Source organism: Corvus hawaiiensis, chromosome W (genome assembly GCF_020740725.1).
Source record: "Corvus hawaiiensis isolate bCorHaw1 chromosome W, bCorHaw1.pri.cur, whole genome shotgun sequence".
In the NCBI taxonomy this organism is placed as follows: Eukaryota; Metazoa; Chordata; class Aves; order Passeriformes; family Corvidae; genus Corvus; species Corvus hawaiiensis.
In genome coordinates, this window is record NC_063254.1 from 6,734,764 (window position 1) to 6,742,290 (window position 7,527).

The window sequence follows — 7,527 nt, forward strand, 5'->3', positions numbered from 1 at the left end:
TGTCTGCCAAGGAAGGCAGGAGTCTCCCTTGAAATGGAAGGAAAAAACAAAATTCAACCCCCTTCCCTCTGAATTATTATAATTTTGAAATTAAGAGGCTTTCAGGCAAAGATATGAGGAACAGGACTAACAGTTCTTTACTATTATATATCTATATGTGTATAACAAGGCAAACAAACAACAATAACTATGGCAGTAACAGCAAACAGAACCACAAACCCAGTGCCAGCCTTCTTGGCTGTCAGGCCCTTTCCACTTGGTTGCAGTTCCGGTTGCAGCAGGCAGGGGCGCTGGCGGCTCCCGGTGAGCAGGGCAGGTGCGATGGTTCCCCTGCAGCTGCAGGGGGAGCTCTGGAGCGAGCTCAGGGCGCACGTGGTAATGGCGGCTTGGGATCCGGGGAAGAGATGGAACAAAGGCTTCATAAACCCCCTGGGCAGCCGATCCCGATGTCTGGCCGGACCCTGGGGAACAGCAGACTGGAACAGCAGTGACGAGATCAAATCCCAGGTGGCAGATGAGGTGTATCGAACTGCGGAGCTGTGGTGTGAACCCCCCAGAGGTCTTGGCAGGCAGGGCGTGGTGGGGCTACAGAGTAGCGAAGGCTCGAAGCAACAGCAGGGGCAGGGCGGCTGCAGCCTGACTCCCAGCAGGGAAGGAAAGGCGGGCTTGGGAATCCCAGGGTTTCTCCAGTAGAAGGAAGGCAGCCAACAAAGCAGAAGTCTTCAGTGCTGACGAATTCCTTCCAGCCTCCATCTCTGTCCAAACGCCAGGAACTCCTGGCCCACCAGCCCAGGGGAAAAAACAGTAGCCAGATGGACCCCTCCCCCTGTGGCCTGTTCTTTTGTTTTTCTCAAGCACCCAGCAATTTGTCACCCCGGTCACATATATGGGGAAAATTCTTCAAGGGAAAAAAAAAGAACAGAAGGGGAACTCTGAAACCCCAACAACTTTTTATACAGGACAGACGTGGTGAAATCCCCATTGAAGTTGAAAATGCTGTCAATCCAATTGCGTGGGCCAGTGATGTTCCAGGAAGATCCAAACAGGCAGAACCAGTGAGCATTGCACTCAAACGAGGAGCCACACCGGTAAGGCAAAAACAATATCCTTTAAAATAAGAGAGTCGCAAACGACTGGCACCTAATAATTGAAAAATTCCTCCACCATGAGTGTAGTGGTTTGGCCCAAAATACTCATTACTGTTTATCTTCTGTGAGATAAGAATTAGGAGAAACGCAAAGCAGGCACCAAACTTGAAAGAATATAAAGAAGTTTATTAACAGACCTAAAAGAGGGGAAAAAAAATTATACTATACCTTCAGAACTCTTTTCCTCCCCCCACCTTCCTCCCTTCTCCAACTGACAATGTAGAAAGACAACCCTTGAGATGTTCAGTCTGTTTACCACTTCCATAATAACCTTGTTCAGTCCATTTAGAAAGAGAAGTCTCTTCTTGCTCGTGCTATGAAAACATTATCACAACGAGACAGCCACCCACTTCCAAATAACTTTGTTCAGTCCATTTAGGAAGAGGAGTCTCTCTGCTCGCATGTGAGAGTCCCTTCCCCTGACTTGCAGCTTTTCCCACAACTGCTTTTGAGGGTCCACTCTTGAAGTTTTTGGGGTGCAAGTTTAAGGTTGAGCCGTTCAGAAAAAAAAGTTCTCTTCACCCATCTCTGGGAGCATTTCATCTCTAAGAACAGAGGCCCTCCTCCTTCCCTGGGTGTAGCGGGGGGGGGGGGGGGTCCCAGGAGCAGGATACGAACACCGATACGATTTGAGCATCGTGCTCCAGTTTTATTATTCTGTTACACCAAGTTATACTTTTTCCCAAAGTTCACGCCCCTTTCCCATGAGAAAGCCTCTAAGCAGCGGGGGAGCTGACCAGTGTATACCTTTTCCCAAGGCTGTTCAAGGCTGCCAGCTAGCAGGTGCCTTGCAAGCCTGTTTTCAGCCTGAGGCCCCATCAGGGGTACTTCTGCAACAGCCCTGGGATGCCCAAGCCCTCCTGGGGTATCCTATATTCCACAAGGTATCCCTCTACACATCCCCCATTTTCTTTTTGAGCAACCCAGGTCTGGTCGATGATCTTTTGCAGCCCTGCTTTAAGGCAAAAAAATACACCAAAGTATTATTAAACCTAATATAACTACAAATAGCAATCGGCAGCCTTCTACTACCAAGGTACACAGCCATCTGGTGATACCCAGACCCTTAAGCCAATCTCCAATAGGGTCGTCTGTCTCCTGAAAGATGTGTAGGCCCCTCTGGAGGTCAGAGAGGTGCTTGTGAATTGGGACAGAGTGGTCAGAAAGATTCATACAGCACATACTCTGGAACTCTTCGCAGCCGTGGCCGTGAGCTAGCAGTAGAAAATCAATGGCTGCTCGATTTTGTAATATTGTATGTCTAACACTAGTAACATCTGCGCTTAATTCATCAAGCATCTGCGAAGTTATGTTTAACTTATCCCTCTCCCAGCAAGCAAGTTTATGCAAAATAGCGTGAGCCCTGGCTGCCAAAACACCAGGTAACAACATTGATGCTAGCCAAATTGACTGCCTTCACTTGATCTAAATGGGCGGACAGCTGATTGAAAATGTCCGCTAATGCTCTCGTCTCAAGACAGTCAAAAAACAATTCCTCACTCTACCTCTGTGTCTGGTGCTATACCTAAAAATTTATGCAACTCTCCTTCTTGGTTTTGCCTTTGGAGAGGGTTCCCTGACACCCACCACAAGTCACTAGCAACCACCCAGGGCAGCTGTTACATTCACCACAGGGTCTCGCTATTTCTCCTGCTATGGAGAGTGGTGGATCTGGGAAGTCCTCAGCTCCTTCACTCAGCCACGTCTGCAGCCTCTCCCAAGGCTTCTCGGGACGGAGGTCTCAGAGTTCCAGCTGTTGAAGTAGTGGCGTCACTTTCTTCAGGAGCTGATGCTGACTGTGCTTTCTTGTTTCGGGGTCCTGTAGCATGGCACCACTTTGCTGGACACAGCTCTGGTCAGTGACGCAGCGATGACTTGTCCCTGTTGTTGCAGGACATTCTGTAGCATTGCAGTCCACGTTCGTTCCCAGAGCAGGAACTGTGAAGGGGTTAACAACAACTGTACGATGCTGATGTAATCATTTGAACACAGGACATCTGTTGTAAAGATAGACTGCAAAATGCTTTGTGTAGATAAGTCAGCAAGCTTTTTGATTACTTTTTGCATTATTTGTTGGTACTTCTCCTTCTTTTGGGGCTGACCCCCAGCAGCCCTGGCTGGCTCTGGCTCTGCAGGCGATGAAACTGCAGAAGCTACTTCGCTGCTGGACGTTGCTCCACTGTTTGGCAGAGGGGGGTTACGCTCTGCCGCTTTCGGCTGGGATTTAGGACCTCTGGGTTGCTCTGCCGCTTTCGGTCGGGCACCAGGACTGCCTGTGTCTCCTTGGCCTGCCTGCGCCCCGCCCCCTGAGTCGAGCGGCTCTGCTCCTGCTTTCGCAGCCATTTCTCTCTCGGCCGTCGGAGGGATAACATCCTGCCCTGCCAAGTCCAGCAACTCCCGCAGTGAGCGGACGGGTGCTGCTGTGCCTTTAATCGGTCTTTTCGCAGCCAGCCCGAAGAACCGTGCTACCCTGGACTCTGCTCTGGTCTCTGGCCGCCGCTCCATAAGACCCCCGTCTGTTCCTTTCCCAGAGCTGCTACTCTCTAAAGCCTCTATAGCAGCCGCAGCCACTGTCCTCTCTGTGTTCATCTCTGCAAGAGTGCCAGTTACTGCCCTCCAGGTTAAGCCGAGAGCTTTAGCTTCTTTAGCTTCCTTTCCTCCCTCAGTCGTGGACAGCCACAATTCGTTCCCTACTTCCCCCCACGCTTCGGTCGAAAACAAAAGCGAAGTGTAACTCAATAATCCATGTTCCCGGGCCCACGTAACGAGGGTGTAGGTTACGGACGGGAGATCTCTATAAGCAGATCTTGGGACATGCGGTTTATTGCAAAGGGCGTGGGTATAGGGGCACTGCTTAGAGCTGCAGCTGGCAGCTCTGAGCAGGCCCAAGAGAGCAAGAGAGTAAGCAAGTAAGTAAGGAGATAGAGAGAGAGAGAGAGTGTAAGAGTGTGTGAAGAGTAAGAGAGGAAAGGAATGGAATAGAATAGAATAGAATGCTGAAGTCCTGGTTACAATACAATAAATCATCTTCTGTACTGAATATTCTAATTGTCACTAACCAATCTAATACAAGATACAAATCCTATAGCATTTACATACAGCCTATAAGAGTTCTTATATTACCATAGAGTGTTACATCTTAACTTCTAAAAACTACTCTTTGGACCCCTTCTGCTGAGCTAGTAGGGTCTGCTCTGACCCTTGGACCTGCCTGCAAGCAGAGGGTATTGTTCAATCAAGAGGGGATTACCTTCAGTTGGCCATACCATTGTTTTCCAGTTGTTCAGTAACTAAGACTTGGTATTTCAAAAGTGGCTTTCATTTTGATGTTGCCTGTAGTTTTCATATTCCCAAAATCTTTTGTCAGGCAATCATATTTATAAGGCTTTCCTGTTTCATCTTCCCCAACATCTCCCCCATTCTGATGAACAATTAAGATATTAGACATAGTCCTACTCGTTATTTTTTGCACACACTGAAGTATACAAGGTACTGCTACTAAAACTATAATTATTACTACTAGAATAATCAAGCCTATTTTACAGAGTTCCCTTAGCCAAGGTGCAAAGCTCCAACCATCAAACAAACTGTCTAGCCAAGACGGGTCATCTGTTGTAATTTGGTTAGCTAGGTCCCTTAGGTTTTGTAACTGTTTGTGAATGGAAACAGAATGATCGGATAGGTTCATACAGCATAATCCTTCAAAATCTTCACAGCCATGCCCATGTGCTAATAAAAGATAATCAATGTAAGTTTGATGTCTATGGCTGGGAGTTGGAGAAATGTGATCATTATCATATGGCCAATATTTATCAAAAGTAACATTACCAAAACCTTCTGGAAAAGGCATTCCAACTAAACAGGTTGAAAAAGGTTTGTCAGGGCTTGTGTCAGATAGACAGATGGTATCGGAGCCTGCAGATTTGGCTAAAGCAACCCAAACATTTGTCTTTGGTTGATTTACAGGTAAAGCTTCACTACAAAAACAAAAACAAAAGGTTAAAAGCAACATGCATCTACACAAATAATACTAAAACTCCATTCTTTTCTTGAGCTGTTTTTGGCAGATCACTTTCTTCTGGTGATTTTGCGCACTTCAGGTCTGGGTGCTTGCTTCCTGGCTTCCACTTGCAGGGTCACTGGCTGAAGTGGAACCGACAACGGGCTTTGATGTGTGGTACAGCTTCACGTTCTTTGCTGGAATCCACTTGGTTCCTTCACCTGTGGAGAGACATGCAAATCCCTTTCCCCACATTATAAGATCATATGGTCTTTCTATTTTTCCTGATTCCAAATTCTTAAAAACTGGGGGGTGTTCTTTCAATTTTGCTTTTTTGTTGTTTAAGAAATGTCTGAAAATGAGGGGGTCAGGCTCTTCTGCAGAGCTGTTCGAGAAATTAAAAACATACAAGGCTTTATTCAACCTTCTTTGAGGTGTAGCCTGGGCTTTTCCCCTTTTCTGTTGATTTAAAATGCATTTTAAAATTTGATGTGCTCCTTTTAGGGTACTTTTTAGCAGTTGTTTAAGATACGGTGAGCAAATGCCACTGTATCTTACAGCACTTTTTAGTTCTTTAATTTCGAGAGTGGGGATGGGAGCCCATGTTTTAGGACTGTCAGGCTGTTGGCTAGCTATCACAGGCTTAGTTAATAGACTAAGACTTTCATCTTTACAGATTTGGGGTCTTATTTCATGGCAAGATGTTAATTGAGAATAATCTGAGCACTTTGGAGGATTTTTTGATTCAGAAGGTAGCGCTGACAAACTCTCAGAACTCGTTTTCTCTTTCTGGGTTGCAAGATCCCCGTCACTCGCTGGGAGGACTCTGGGGCTCATTGCAAACAAATCTGGCTGCTTTTCAGAGTTTACTTGTGTTAGATTTAAAGCATCAGCTCCGGGAGAGGGGCTCTCCGTCTCCCCTGCCACTGGAGCTGCATCATTGCCCTCCGTTCCCCCCCTGCTCCCGGCTTCTGAGGCGAGGCTGCGCTGCGCGGAGGGATACGGCTGGGCGGCGGAGGGATACGGCTGCGCGGTGTCGGGGGACCCCGGCGGGGGTGGCTGCGGCGCGGGGATGGGACCCGGCAGGGGCGGTGATGGCAGAGCGGGGATGGGACCCGGCAGGGGCGATGATGACACGGCAGAGCTCGGGGAGTGGCACGGCAGAGCTCGGGAGTGGCGCAGCCGATCTCGGTGGCGGCGGGCGAGGAGGCGGCGGGGCCGCGGGGGACTGGCTCAGTGACTCTGGCATGGCCGATTGAGGCGGCGGCGGGCGAGGGGGCGGGGCGGAGCTGCGCGGCGGTGGGGGGGGGCGCGGCGAATAGTTCCATTAACGCTGCACAAGCCGGGATGAGTTCTGCGGTACTCTTGTCCCAGCGTGATATGGCATTAAATAATTTGATTCCCACTGAGTCCCAAAAGTCTCTGGTGTAGACTGCTGAAACGGTCAGCATTTGGGAAATTAATCAGAGTACATTCTAAGAGGTTTTTTAGCTCTTGTTTAGGTACTTGTCTTGAACCAGAGCTTATAAGTAAATGCTTAAGTTGCTTATAGAGATCTCTGTCATGGGCAGAGTGGGTTTGTCCCATTTTTTTAGACCAGTATGATACTCACTTAGATGATGTCGCAGGAGCAGTGTCCTTAGTCAGAGGTCCGTCGTGGGGGGGCTGGCCAGGCACTCCACTCAGCACTCAGGACGCTGCTTTTCGGTCCTTTCTCAGAGCTCCGGTTTTAGGCGTCGCTTGGCAACGGCTTTCCGTGCTCAGGACCTCACGGGTCGGTCCGCACTGAGCTCCAGCGCGGGCGGTGCTGAGCACTACTCGCCTGTGCTCGGGGCGCGCGGCAGGGTCCCTCCGTAGAGCTCCGGCCGGCACTGCTTAGCAGCGTGTCCGTGCTCAAGGGGGTGATACGGCAGACTTCCTCAAAGAGCTCCAGGTAGCCGCTGCGCAGCAGTGGCCGCCCGTGCTCGAGGACTGCCAGGCAATTCCCTCCAAGAGCTCCAGGTAATCCCCGTGCTGGAAGGCTGCCTCGGCAGAATTATAGAGCTTTGGCTTTTACGATGCGCAGCATCGGTATGCCGTGCTCACGACACGTTCTAGGTGGCTATAACTGGTCTTTTAGTTACCGTCCATGGAGAAGTCTCCCACAGATGGAGAAAGCTGAACCGGGCGTTCAATCACGTTGTGCGCCAGACTGCAGCTCTGGGTGTGGGTTCGGCGATCACGATGGGCGCCAGACTGTAGGAGCTTCTTGTGGGTTCGGTCGGACCGGGCGTAGACGGACGGAGACGAGAGATCTCTATAGGCAGATCTTGGGACATGCGGTTTATTGCAAAGGGCGTGGGTATAGGGGCACTGCTTAGAGCTGCAGCTGGCAGCTCT

General features: G+C 49.5%; 1 long non-coding RNA gene across 1 annotated transcript; it reads left to right on the forward strand.

Annotated features, from left to right (window-relative positions):
- Positions 1 to 231: 231 nt before the first annotated feature.
- LOC125319340 lies at positions 232 to 6,312 on the forward strand. The gene is made up of 3 exons (XR_007200669.1): positions 232 to 487; positions 574 to 576; positions 6,302 to 6,312. It is a non-coding gene; the product is annotated as an uncharacterized LOC125319340 (long non-coding RNA).
- Positions 6,313 to 7,527: the final 1,215 nt, after the last annotated feature.